The 14937-nt window shown below is 44.4% G+C and overlaps 1 long non-coding RNA gene across 1 annotated transcript; it reads right to left on the bottom strand.

The window, feature by feature from the left end:
• Positions 1-1114: 1114 nt before the first annotated feature.
• Positions 1115-12775, bottom strand: LOC114589380 (uncharacterized). Its single transcript, XR_003704659.2, has 3 exons — positions 11759-12775; positions 2996-3064; positions 1115-1505 (listed from the first exon to the last, which is right to left on the bottom strand). It is a non-coding gene; the product is annotated as an uncharacterized LOC114589380 (long non-coding RNA).
• Positions 12776-14937: the final 2162 nt, after the last annotated feature.

Below are 14937 nucleotides of genomic sequence, written 5' to 3' on the forward strand. Positions count from 1 at the left end.
AGAAAAATGATTAAGCACCTCTTAATCCTCCCTCCACGACTCCTCTATGCCGCCAGCTTAAAAAATTCTTGATTAGGTGAGCCTACCCAGATATTCAATTTTGTTAGATAAATCAGTTGAATATATTATTTAAGAAACAAGAAAATGCACAATAATATAGAGACTAGAAATGTGTCTTTAAGGAAATCAATGAAGAATTTAAACAGAAGATGACAGGAATTCAAATTATCTGTATGATCCAAGGTTATCGACTGCAGATACTGAGCAGCAATTAAGAGACTGGTAAAAGTAGAAAATTATGTTTCTTTTCTTATAAGTGACCACAAGTGTATAACAAACATTATGCACTCCATTTCTACTCCAGTTTGCCCTTAAAACAGCCACGACTTGAATTATATCTATATTTTGATAATATGTCTACTGATTTTAATATCTATTTTTATTGCTATTTTTAAATGAACATTTTAAAATGATTTAAGTGAACTGCTTAGAGATATTCTTTTGATCAAGCTGCATATAAACAAATAAAATAAAATTTGCAGTCTCCAGAGGGTGCTTTTTATCTAGAAATGCTGGGGCATTTATACTGTGAGGAGGGTTTTTTTAGAGGGGGGGAGGGGTGCCTGCATGATGCCTGAGTCCTTTGTAATTCTTGGGGTCTGGGGGATCCAACAGGGGTTAAAACCTAAAGGAGGTCTCCATTGTTGAACTAGCTAGGCAAGCTTCTTCATGAGTTAATGGCCTATGTATGGGTTGTTAGTATAACAAAGGAAGCTGTTCTGTGCTGGAATGGCCCCCTCCCTCACATTATGGTTAGTAAGAAAGACCCTCCAAGTGTCCATATTTTCCAGGGACAGTATCCCTATTTTCATTGGAGAAATGTTGGAGGGTATGGAATTATCCGACTCCTGAGTCGTCTGAAGGCAATGCTCCACAGGGAAGGATTTTTTTAATTTTTAATGTTTTATTATGTTTTTATGTATGTTGGAAGCTGCCCACAGCAGCTGAGGCAACCCAGTAAGATGTGTGGAGTATAAATAGTAAAATTATCATTATGGAATGGGACGTCCCTATTTTCATCGGAGAAATGTTGGAGGGTGTGTGTGAAGACAGATTTAATAACCTTTTTTTTAAATTAGTAGCAGCAAGGATGGTGACGGCAAAACATTACTGTGCGATGGCACCACCTTCCCTAGAATTATGAAAGAGTAAAGGAAAGTGAGAAGCGAGCATTGCGAAATCAGGACAGTTATGCTGGTTTTGGCGAAATGCAGATTTGCTTTATTAGTTTATATAAATATACAGGCTGGTGTCAGAAGGCTGCCAGCTACCCATGAGTCTTTCAAGACAGGATTGACCTGACATGACTGGATATTTTGTGGGACTAATGGAGCTGCTCTGTGGACTGAAGAAACAGCGTGAAATGTCCAAACAGTTGCTGAAGAAGATGGGCAGGAATGGGAGCTCTATTTCTTGTTCCTTTTGTTGATGTATTGTTGTTATATCTATACATAAAAAAGCAATACAATTTTATATAAAGAAAGAAAGAAACTGAAAGAAATAAGTTTCACATACAAGTAATTACATTTCTGCAGCCAGGTTCCTCTATGTGCTGCTTCAACATTTTGACCATTCTTCCTTTCATTTTGTCTGCCCTGAGCTCTCTTGATCTCCATTGGGCATAGGGAGAATATGCCCCCACCTACCCACCCTAGCTTTTGTTATCATGTGGATAGCGGCAGTGAACAGTCTTGGCTTTTTAATAAACTCCAATATGTGTTTATTCAGTGCTTTTCCAGCCCTTGACAAATGCAATTTCTGAGCTTTCTTGCAGCAGCTAAGAGCACTGTTTCCCCAATTATGAGCATTGCCCTTTCAAGCTTGGCATACTTTGCTGCTGGGCTTTGACCAATTCTAAGCCGCCCTCAGATAAGCAATTTTACAATGCATTTGCTCTATTTATCACATTAGTATCCTGCCATTTGACCAAGGGACACAGGAAGAGATACATGCCATTGACCCACTTCATCCCATGGTACGGTCTGTACACTTTGGAGACGTACGATACAAGTAGCTTTGCCAAAGCTAAGCACATTTGGTCTGCTCAGTGCCTGGATAGGAGAGTACATGGGAAATCCATGAACAGCATTATGACTTCCTTGGTAGAAGGAAAGAAGGGTGTGAATGAATTAAACAATTTTAAATAGTGTTGAGGGTGATTTTGCTCCTACCAGACATTTCTGGGTGTGACCTGGGGGTCTCCTGGGATTCTCTTGCAGCTGTTCCATAATTCTGAGATCTCCTGCATATGCTTGAAAATCCCCAAGATTTTCATTCAGCCTTTATTACTAGATCTGGAGAGTGTTAAGCTGGCTGGCTTGAATTTATCTGGTTGGTGTCCAGATGGGAGATTGCCTGGGAAACCCTTGAGTTCCATGGAAGAAAGGTGGGATTTAAATGTAATAAATCTACACCACCATCCTGCAGAAGTAGGTCAGGTTGAGAAACAATGGCTGGCTCAAGACCTTCCAGCAGCCTTCAAGCCAGAGCAGGAATTTGAGCCCAGGTTTCCCTGGCAAATGGCCAAATCTAAACCTGCTCTCTCACACTTAAAGAACAAAATGATTGTTACCTTCCAACAGGGCTACAAGATGAGGTAGTATAACCTAGTTGGCCTCTCCTGCCCCAGCTAGCTCTGAGCTTTTAGGAAAGTGAGCTATGCTTGCAGCATCTCTTGACTAAGTGACCTAGCAGCAGATGCATTAGAATCATATTCAGGCAGGTGAACTTCCAACAGGTAAAGCAGGTTCAGACTTGGCGCGTAGAGCAGAAATGAGGCTAGACATAGACAAGGCTAATTAGATCCTTGGTGGGGAGTTAGGGAAAGTTTGATTCAGTTCCCATTTAATGATAAACTTACCAAAATTCACACTTTTTTAAAAAAAATGGGAAAAAAGAGACACTGAAAGAAAGTTATACAGCAGAACTTCCCTACCTTCCTGCTGAAATCCTGAAACATTTTATGCCGCAAATGTTCTGAGGTGTGCAAGAGTACCTTTCCAAACTGCAATAATGTAGAAAAACATAGGAGAATAATTAATAAAGCAGAACAACATGTGGACAGTCCAGAATAAACCCACCACTGATGCACTATTATTGCATCAGTGACACTTTGCAGAATAAGTAAAGGTAAAGGTACCCCTGCCCGTACGGGCCAGTCGTGTCCGACTCTAGGGTTGTGCACCCATCTCACTTAAGAGGCCAGGGGCCAGCGCTGTCCGAAGACACTTCCGGGTCACGTGGCCAGCGTGACAAGCTGCATCTGGTGAGCCAGCGCAGCACACGGAAACGCCGTTTACCTTCCCGCTAGTAAGCGGTCCCTATTTATCTACTTGCACCCGGGGGTGCTTTCAAACTGCTAGGTTGGCAGGCACTGGGACCGAGCAATGGGAGCGCACCCCGCCGCAGGGATTCGAACCGCCGACCTGATGATCGGCAAGTCCTAGGCGCTGAGGTTTTACCCACAGCGCCACCCGCGTCCCACTTTGCAGAATACACCCATGGAAATACAGAAGTCTAGAAGGGCCCCTGCTGTGGGAGCAGTGGGCTTTGGCTATCTGTTGGAATTTCAAGCTGTGTCTCTCTCCATCAAAGCTTAAGCTGTATATTTGTTCACATACGCAAACATCACAAAGAGACAATAAGCCTCCAGTGATCTCCTTCCACAGGAAACCTAACTTCATCAGGTGACAACTCCTGGAATTTTTCACTGCTTGTGGTATTGTGCAAACAATATTCTGTTTGTAAAACTGCTCTGTTAACACTGCAATTTTGTGACTGCTTTACTAGCAAGGAAAGTGTGTGTGCGTGCACACACACACACACACACACACTCCACCTACATCCTTCTCCTTGAGAACAAAGAGGGAGAACCAAACAGAGGAGATCAAAGGTGGAGTAGATAACAGCCAGGACAGATGGGAGGAGCGACGCTAGCCGTTTCAAAATGGAAAGAAGGAATGGGGTCCTGTCTGATGTTTGGATCATAAACCCTTCCCAGCAGCCTTTTGAATGGGGACTGAAAGAACTCAAGAATGCCCACCAAAGCCAAGACTGTACTTGAATTCCTCTGATCTCACCTGAGCATCAAATTCAAGAGGGATGCTGACAAACTGAAAAGGATGCTAAGAAGATGATAAGGGATCTACAAAACTAAATCCAATGAGAAAGGGCTAAAGAAGCTGGATAAGATTGTCCTTCAGACTGAAACTCAGCTGTCATTCTCTGAGTTTTTTTGCTTCTTCTTTTAAACACAGCGGAAGAAGACTTCAAAAGACATGGAAGTACTTGCTTCAGCCTCGCAAACCAAAGAGGGGATGAGGCTGGCTAATCAGTGCTAACCCTCCCCACTTAAGATGCAGGACAAGGCTGTAGAAATATACAATTCTTCTCAAAATATCTAATAGGTAAAATATATATCCAAAATAAGGGGAACACAGACACATAGCCATAGGGCTTCTTTGGCTGTAATCATGCTGGAGACTGCCAGCATAAGAGAACAAGGGAGACGTTCATGGTGAGTTCTGGCACCACTTTTTCTAGAAAAACAGCACTGCATGGCACCCATTCTAAATATGGCATAAAAGGCATGGCAACCCATGCTCTATGCTAATCTCTTACAAACAATAGTAAAACTTGAAAGCCATTCAAAAGGTGGCTTTTGTCAGTTATCCTTGTGATTACGCAGAAGATGTAAGATGATAATAAAGGCCTGGAGTTATTCACTCCCCCACATTTCCCCTCCACTACGGAACTGCCAATATTCCTTCCAAGAGAAATAAGGAGACAGACATACACACTCATTGCAGATGTCCTTCAATAGTTCAAAAGCAACTCTCACTGCAAGATGCTCATGCAAGAGAACTATCTGTTTCCTTGTCAACAAGCTCATTCCTTCCACCCCCATGAAGCATGGTCAGCTACTCCTTCCCATGCCTCAGTATCCTCAATTTAATAAGAAGTCCACATAACATCTTCAAAAGGTATGGCATCCCTGGGGGAATTAAAATTCATCCCATTGCTGACAACACAAGAGACAGCAGGTTTAATCAAGACTGGGGATTTCTGGGTCACTACAACTAGCTCTGGAACTCAACATGTAAATGCAAAATGCTTTGCAAAATGTCCATTAGCTGCAAAGTCAACATTTTCAGCCATGCACCTGTAATGTAGCTGGGCAAACATCCCATTATCAATGGAACAGATGTTTTCCGCTTTGTAAATTGGCCTATTATCAGCATGGTAAAGAGGTTCAGTCACTGCTCACTCAATAATTCTGCTGCGTTTCCAGTCAGCCCCTAAGAACTATGTCTGAGGACTTCATGGGGGACTCATATAGTCAGGTGCATAGAACAAATCTGTGGGGGGGAAAGAAGGCAAGAAAAGGAAATAAAGGACCCTTACTAGTGACCAGAGCTGTATCAAAGTATAACATATTGGTTAGGTTTTTATTGAAGGTGCTATAAGAGAACTGCACTGACATCATTGTCAATATGTGCTTGTAATGCCCTGCCAGTTGGAAGTTGCAACAATGAAGACATTAGCAGGCTCACATGCTGCTTTGTTCAAAACAAAACAGAAACCAAGCATAATAACTTATCATAGGAAATGGTGGAGCAAATCAGAGCATTCCATGGCAGACTTCAGGGCACTGGAAAACCCCAACTTCATGCATTAATGTAAACTTAATGAATATATCTGACATTGCTATCCTAAAACATAGTTTAGAATTATGCAAAGTTTGGAAGCTTTTGCTTCCACTTTTTATTCGCCTCACCTTGTCATGTAATTTAAACAAGCTGGACAAAATGTGGTTGATCTTAATGATGGTTGGCGGAAACAAGCCAATTTCAAATCACAATTTGCAAAGTTTTCCTGCTTTACATTAACCATAGCTAAGATAAACTTCAGTTTATCTCTTCCAAAGGAAGATTTCCTTTTCTATGTTTTTATACTTGCATCAAATAATATTTTTTTTAAAAAATGTAATGCATGTGTATTAAAATTATTCATTGAAAGTTTTGTCAGAAATTGGTGCAGGGCCTAAGCAAATTCATTGCTCACTATTAGGTTTTACAGCAGCAAAAAGTGGCTTGTTAATCTTTCCAATTTTCCTTTCACCAAAGTCAGCAGTTGAACCATAGGTTCCAGCAGGTTGATGCTCAGTGAAAAGAGGGCCCCTTTGTTCCTAGACATTTCAGGAAGGAAACCTCACATGAACATGTTGCAAATTGGCCAAGATTCAAGTTAATGGAGGATATCAAATACAGGTCTCCAACCTTGCAGCAACAGGCCAGAGGACACTCAGCTAACCTAGTTTTCAATTCTGTGCCTGGCAGCTTCCTCTTGGGTACAAAATTGTATTTGTGGTAAATTTGCTGCGCCTCCCTGCTGATGCTTTTAGGCACTCAAAGGCAGCTCAGAGGCTGCTGGATGTTATAGAAGTGACTAAGGAGTTAATTTTTCTCAAGACTAAGTGATGGAACTAGAATCTGGGACCCAGAAACAGCATGTTCAATTAAGCAGACTCAACCCCCACCCCTCCAGAGAATTCTGTGGTGCCATCTGCTAAAGCAGGCAGAAACACACTGGCATGCTTCTAGAGTTGCTGGTTCAAATCCCCACCCCTTTCACAACAAAACATGAGGGAAGGGTTGTAGTGCAGTAGCAGAGCACATTCTTTGCATGCAAAATGTCCAGGCAGGACTGGAAAGGTCTCCTGCCTGAGACCTTGGAGAGCAGCTGCCAGCGGTAGCCAGCTGTCAGGGACCGCCTGGATGAAGAGGAGTAGTGGGAGGCTGAAGAACACCCTAGGGAAGCAGCAGAGGTGGAAGGCTCACAGCCAGGATCAGGGTGCACTGGCGGAGGAAGAGGGGTGCCATCGCAGCTCCTCCCCCGCGCTGGGTATCATGGCCCCACAGATGGCATGCTACACCCACAAGACACGCATCACGCCCCTGCGGGCAGCACACCACACCCCCAGGATGCACACCTGCCTGCTCTCCACTCGCCGGTGCCGGAGCATGAAGGTCCGCCACTGTCAGGGTGGTGGGATTCTGAAGACAGGTCAGAGGAAGAGGAAGGCTGGGAGGCGGAAGAGGTGACAGGCTCAAAGGAAAGAGAAGAGGCAGAGGCAGAAAGCCCTTCTAGGGCAGCACAGAGTGCAGAGGGAGACCTGAAAGAGAGGAGATGGGGACAGAAGCTGCAACAGCTTTGCAGCAGCAGCCTGGTCCCACTGTAGTAAGCTGCCCTCTCCATTTGACTCCAAGGTCCCACAGGACTTTGCATGTAGCTGAACAGAAAACTCAAGAAGTCTATTGGGGGGGTGCTCCCCACCAGAGTTTATTATAGCTTGGGAGACATCAGGAGGAGGAGGAAGCAGGGGCCCCCAAGAGCAAGTCTTGGCGACGTCAAAACTGAGTGCAGCCATGCCTGTGCACTCGCTGCTTGTATACTGTTTTCTTGAATGAAACGCTGGCTTTCCTTTGAGGCTCTGAGGCTCCATTCTGCCCTGCCCTGACATCAGAGGGCACAATTTCATTAAGTGCCCACCCTGCATATCCAGCAGTAATATGAGCAATGGCTGTGCAGCAAGTATGATTTCTGGAGTGGCGGGGGGCACCTCCTACTTGCCCAACTCATATATTTCTGGAAGAAGCAATGTGTAAGTGAGAACTACAGCAAAATGTGGTGGTGTGGAGGAGCGCTCATGTTCAGAATTCCAGGCCGACAGCCATGCTCTTTTTCGGGACATTCCATTCCACCATCACCACTATCAGTTTTCCATTTCCTTCCCCCAAGGTGCATCATTCAATGCCTACCAAGCATGCTTGGTTCTCATCCAGCTGTTTTGGTCCCCACCCCACTGGGACTCCCCGAGCGCAAATATTTTGTGAGTGGTATGTGTCCAAACCATGGTGTTCCTCATAGCCTGCTGCTATGGATGTATCACGGATGGTGCCATTTTGATTACATAAGGGGTGCATTCAGACGTAGCAATCTAGGATAGCTCAGTTGGTAGAGCATGAGAGTTGTGGCTTCAAGCCCCGCATTCAGCAAAAGATTCCTGCATTACAGGGGGTTGGACTAGATAACCCTTGTAATATCTTCCAACTCTACAATTTTGTGATTCATATATGCCAATAACGGTTTGAGAATGTGAGATTCCATGATTCTATTATTATTGTGATAGTTTTCCTGAATATACTGCTAGTGCTCCAATCCCAAATTCTAACTTTCCTTCCAGAATGTAGTTCCTGTTGAATGATGGAACTTTGACTTTTCAGTTGATATACTGTGCCATCATATCACACTAAATTTTAATTCGTGGGAAGGAACTGTGTGCTGGAATACTGTACCAAATTTCAGCACGTGAAAATACAGTGCGAAAATATATATACTGTATGCAGTTTTCTGGGTTAATGGGCTTGCATGCTATTTTTGTGTCTTCTGGGAGCAAATAACACAGAAAGAAGCATTTAACCTCCTGCTAGATTCAGCTTGTTCTCCAGAAGTGTTTGTGTGAAAGGACACATAAAACGTGGAAATTATTATATAAGGAAATGTTGAGAAAATATTGAGTCTTTTAATATAAAGGATATATGACTATCACCATAAAATTCCCATTATTCCTCCCTAGCAAGTAAGCTGACCTGCTAAAATATCAACTGAAATTTCACATAGTTTAGGGCAGGCATCGGGCAGGGCTTTTCCAGTCAGGGTCAACATACCCTTCTGGCATGCTGGTGGTGGACAGTGCCAGAAGCAAAAGTGGGCAGTGCAGCCCACCTCAGTCACCCCCCCCCCCAAAGGCCTTAACTTCCGGAGGGGCCTGCACAACAGAGGACAACAGCAAACACAATTCCAACAGCTTTTCCGTACCGCAATTTGGAGAAGAGTCAGCCAAACAATATTATTTTTGCATTCGCTTGGTGAGGCTAATGCTGACAGACAACCTATCATCTCCCCCTGATCTGTTAGCTTATTTTACTGTCTTGTTAAATCTCACAGATGTGTTTGCATGTCACTGTTAACAGAGGTTTCCTTCAGGTTCCAATGGGTTGAGGAAGAGTTTTGAGTTTTCACCCTGGCAGGTGGTTGAGGTTATTATATAACCTTGTGAGCCACAGAAGGTTGCTGAGAGGGTTTATGGTTTACCCTACAACGTCTTTCTTAGCTTCCCCTCAAAAACAGGAAAATAACACCAATCCTTTATGCACCCACACCCACACACCAATTTATTTCTGTAATGACCCCCCTCCCATCCCTAACAATAGCTTTAACTGCCTATTTAGCAGCAAACAGTAGCTATAACATATAAGTGAACCACTTACAACCCCTCCTGCAAACAAGAAGAATTCAGATAAAGGACAAGAAGGGGAAGCAGGGAGCAGCTGGGGGGTGGGGTGGGGGGCGGAGAGAAGTTAGATGCGTTGGAACATAATAAGATGGTAAAAGACTCTGCCAACCTAGCAGTTCAAAAGCACGCGGTGCAAGTAGATAAATAGGTACCGCTCCAGCGGGAAGGTAAACGCCGTTTCTGTGCACTGCTGTGGTTTGCCACAAGCGGCTTAGTCATGCTGGCCACATGACCCGGAAGCTGTACGCCAGCTCCCTCAGCCAATAAAGCAAGATGAGCGCCGCAACCCCAGAGTCAGTCACGACTGGACCCAATGGTCAGGGGTCCCTTTACCCTTAAAAGACTCTGCAAAAATCCATAGCTGGGCAATATATGGATTCTTTCCCTCAAATAATTCTGGACACTGCAGTTCGCCCTTTATAGAGTTTCAAATCCTAGCAACACTTAACAAGCAATAGTGCTCAGATTTGTTTTTGAGGGAAATAATGTCCTTTAAAGGTATACAGTGGTACCTCGGGTTAAGAACTTAATTCGTTCCGGAGGTCCGTTCTTAACCTGAAACTGTTCTTAACCTGAAGCACCACTTTAGCTAATGGGGCCTCCCGCTGCCACCGCGCCACCACTGCGTGATTTCTGTTCTCATCCTGAAGCAAAGTTCTTATCCCAAGGTACTATTTATGGGCTGGCGGAGTCTGTAACCTGAAGCATCTGTAACCTGAAGCGTCTGTAACCCAAGGTACCACTTGTAGTGTGTATGCAGACTTTTCTAACACCAGCTAAAGGCAGACACCATAGCTTCTCTATCAAGCCAGCTTTTTTACCTCCCCCCGCCTCCTCCCTCTACTCTTCTTTGCTCTGATGAAGTGTTGTGGAGGACTCAATTTATTGCTTAGCATTTTGTGACATTTTGATTGGCTCTGAGTTAGGTCCTGACTCAGATTTAGGGGGTGGGATAGGGCATTCAGAAATGGAACAAATGGAGGGGGCGGATTGCAGGAGGTGCCCCTCACTTTGAGTACAATTCGGTCAAGTGCTAGCTTTGTGTGACAACATTTGCTACACTGGGACCCTACAGAGTTCGATAGTGGCCCACCATGAGATATTATGATAAGCAGCCGTATCCTGGATGACATAGCAGCACCCACACAGCTTTCTTAATTACTTATATCTTCATTATTAAAGGCACCCTTGCCCACCTGGAGATTTAAGCCCTCCACCTGCCACCTGAAGGTAGCCAAGCAGACCTCAAGACTTAATTTACAGAGCCTCCAAGTGTCCCTATTTTCCAGGGACGTCCCTGATTTAGAGATGCTGTCCCTGTTTCTGATTTGATCCCAGAATGTCTCGCTTTTCCTTAGGATGTCCCTATTTTCATGGGAGAAATGTTGGAGAGTATAGAGTTATCCGACCCCCGAGCCATCTGAAGGCAATCCTATATAGCAGTGATGTCCAAACATTTTCAAAAAGGGCCAGATTTGATTAAGTGAAGGGCCGGGAAGGCCGACCAAATAGCCAACCAAAGTTGTTAGCCTTTTTTTTAGGATTGAAGTTGTTGAGGTTTTTTTAGTTTAGGATTTTACCCCAGGAAATAAACTGCCACAGGGGCCGGATTAAACCAACCGGCAGGCCAGATTAGGCCTCCGAAACGGACTTTGGACATGCCTGCTCCAGGTTGCTCTTTTTGTCCCAGCCGGGCAGAGAAACATGACAAGAGGCAGACAGCAAGGAGTACATCTTTGTAAGAAGAAGCAAAACATGAAAATTAAGTGAAGAATTAACATTGGAATAGTTTATTGACTAATTAAGAAATGCAATGTGATATTAGATTATTAGCACTCTGTGAAATTCAGAGCTTGGGAAGCCACCCAAAGATATATAATTTGGCATTTATATTTGGCTTTTTTATTGTATTGTAATTTGGAATGCTTTAATGTGGTTCTTTTTGGATTATTAAAATGGAAAACTTAATACATATTATATACAAAAATAAATAAATAAAATAAATACTCAATGACCTGCCTTTCAAATAAGTAGAAATGAAGCAGCTGGTTGCCATGGTGAAATTGTGATGACACTGTCACTCTGTAGTGGCAGTGCTGAAGTCATAAGTCAGATCAAGGGGGAAGTCCCCCCCCCCCCGACCCTGCCCACCAGTTAACAGTCACCTAAGGTTTTCCAGTAAAACATGAAATGGTGCACACGCTATATCTTGTTCATGTGCTTAGTTCATAACTTTTCTCTTAGTTAAATAAATGATAATGATATTTCATTACTTATCCCCAGCTATTATGGGTGGCTTCCAGCAAAATATAAAAAATAATGTCAAACATAAAAAACTACCTGATACAGACTGCCTTCAGGTATCTTCTAAAAGTTCTGTGGTTCTTTATCTTCTTGACATCTGACAGGAGGGGGGGCGTTCCACAGGGAGGGTGCTGCCATTGAGGTGGCCCTTTGCCAGTGTGGTGTAGTGGTTAAGAGCGGTAGACTTGTAATCTGGGGAACCGGGTTCGCGTCTCCGCTCCTCCACATGCAGCTGCTGGGTGACCTTGGGCTAGTCACACTTCTCTGAAGTCTCTCAGCCCCACTCACCTCACAGAGTGTTTGTTGTGGGGGAGGAAGGGAAAGGAGAATGTTAGCCGCTTTGAGACTCCTCCGGGTAGTGATAAAACGGGATATCAAATCCAAACTCTTCTTCTTCTTCTGCCTGGTTCCCTGTAAACTCACTTGTCACAGTGAGGGAACTGCCAGAATGCCCTTGGAGCTGGACCTCAATGTCCAGACTGAATGATGGGAGCGGATATGCTCCTTCAGGTATCCTGGGCTGAGGCCGTTTAGGGCTTTAAAGGTCAGCACCAACACTTTGAATTGTGCTTGGCAATATACTGGGAGCCTTTAGGATTGGTGCTATATGGTCCCGGTGGCCATCCCCAGTCACCAGTCCAGTGCTGCATTCTGGATTAGTTGTAGTTTCCAAATCACCTTCAAAGGTAGCTCCACGTAGATCGCATGGCAGTAGTCCAAGAGGGAGATAAAGCTTGTCATCCTAAGAGCTGCGCTTCTCTCTTCCAGTTCTATGCGGTGAACGCGGACTATGACAAGCTGAAAAAGGAGCGCCCAGATTTCAGAAGAGCAAATGTTCTCCCTCTACAAGCTGCACCAGATGAAGTGGTTTAGGTCTTCGAGAAGCCATCCACACAACTCATATGCTTAAATCATCCAGGAAATCTTAAAATTGATTGCACAATTTGCTTAAAGTCAAAGAGTTCAAGAGAAGCAGAGAAGCGGGTGCTGGATACTGACCCCCCCATGCCGCTTCTGTTGGAAAAGGGGCATGGTTTAAGTAGCCTGGTCACCCCGCCCCTTCCCATTGTGCCCTGCCCCTTTCCCTGCAAGGGTTCAGGTGAGTGCAAAACGCCTTGGGGTGCAGCAATCTTTTGGGGGGCCTGGGGGGAGGATGCAATGCTAGTGGGATGATGGAGGGGGAGACAGCAGGCAGGGAAGCTGCTGGGCAGGTGGGGGAGGGGGAGATACCCTCCCCCCCAAAAATAAAGGGAGGTGGAAACAGGAAACAGGAAGAAGACTTTGCATCTCATGCCATTTTGAAATGTCTTAACTAGAAATGCCAATAAAGGTATGTATTGTATTGTATTGTATTGTATTGTATTGTATTGTATTGTATTGTATTGTATTGTATTATGATTAACATGGGAAGTGGAATGGTAAAATGTTAATGAGGCGGACGCGATACTTCTGTAAACTGGCACACCCCTTCTTGTGGGAGTGGAAGGAGGGACTTGCGGCCGGACAAGTAACTTTTTAAGATGTGTTTTTCCTGATTAAGCTGTGCCTGATCTTGGGTTACCCCACTTGCAAGTGTGTATAATAAAAAGGTTTCCTAATTCACTCATTTTGTAGATCATTTTATTTAAAAGGATCCAGAGACCTTAAGTCAAAGGAACCAGTTTATTTATCTCTCAGAAAGGGCAAAATAAATAAATAATACCAATCCCTCAACTGCCAAAACAAAGTCTTGCAGCACTGTAAAAACTAACAGATTTTGGGAAAACTTTTTTTAAATGGGTCAGGGGGCCATGGTGGGTGCTAAGGAGGGTTTCTGAGGGTGCCATGGAGTCCACATGCCACACGTGTCACAAGGGGGGAGGGGCTCCTCAGTCATCATTTCTTTATTAACAAGTGCTGCCCCCCCCCCCCTTGAGGCCTAGTTTCCCCAGCCCTGTCTATGTATGGTCTCCTGTGATGTCACAAACAGACATGGCGACTGAGGGGAAAGAAGCAGTTTCTTATTCTAGAATTTCAAACACAGGAGGGCAGGAGGGGGACATTTTTCAGCCCAGTGGTTGCATTTCCCTCCACACAACACTAGTCAAATGTACAAATGAACAGAGCAATGAAAGCAAGCCTTATCTTTGCACAGGAAGCTGTTCAAGGAACGACATGCAGAGAGAAAGCACCAAACCCAATTAAACCTATTAAGAAATAGGTTGTCCAACCCCCTGAAATGCTGGAAACTTCAGCTGAAATTTACGAAACGCTTGTATTTCTGCAGGTGTTTATAGCATCCATATTGCTATTTGGAATACTCTAAATGGAGGGACCTCAGCTGCACACCCACCTCCTTTCATTTTTGGGGGGAGGGTTCTCCCTCCCCCACCTGCCCTGCAGCTTCCCTGCCTACTATCTCCCCCTCCACCATCCCACTAACATTTCACCCTCCATCAGCCCCCCCCCAAAGATTGCTGCACCCCAAGGCATTTTGTATTCACCTGAACCCTTGCAGTACAATGGGAAGGGACGGGGTGACCGGGCTGCTTAAACCACACCCCTTTTCCAACGGAAGTGGCATGGGGGGGTCAGTATCCAGACCCCCCTTCTCTGCTTCTCTGAACTCTTTTACTTTAATAGGGAAGTTTTATTACAAAAAAGTTTAATGTTTTATTATGTTTTTATATACGTTGGTGCAACCCAGTAAGATGTGTGGGGTATAAATAGTAAAATTATCCTTATGGAATGGGACGTCCCTATTTTAATCGGAGAAATGTTGGAGGGTATACATTTCAGACCTGGAGACTTGGCAACCCTAGTTCCCTCAAAGACTTTTGTCTTCACCTGTGTATTGGGGAGGTGAGGGAAATGACAAAATGGCACAGCATTCCCAGGCGCGGAAGCAAACCTTTCTGATCCTGGGTGGCAAGTGAGCTGGGGAGGCCGCCTTTCATGGGGACGAAGATCATAATTGAATCACACAGTTAGCTGGCCAGCATGAAAGGAAGGCACAGAGAAAACCTCAAGACATTAACGATAACTAACCCCAACCCAGTGATCATTAATTTATTCCCTCAGATGCTCTCCCCGCTTCCCTGCCCCAACTGTGGGAAAGAAATGGCCTCATCTGCATGACAAAAGGAGTTTGTGTGTTTTGTGTTTGTGTGTAAGGGCATCCAAGCAAGAGGGGTAGAATTAAAATAGTGTGACATAAGCTCAGCTTTCATAATTGG

Source organism: Podarcis muralis, chromosome Z (genome assembly GCF_964188315.1).
Source record: "Podarcis muralis chromosome Z, rPodMur119.hap1.1, whole genome shotgun sequence".
Taxonomy (NCBI): Eukaryota; Metazoa; Chordata; class Lepidosauria; order Squamata; family Lacertidae; genus Podarcis; species Podarcis muralis.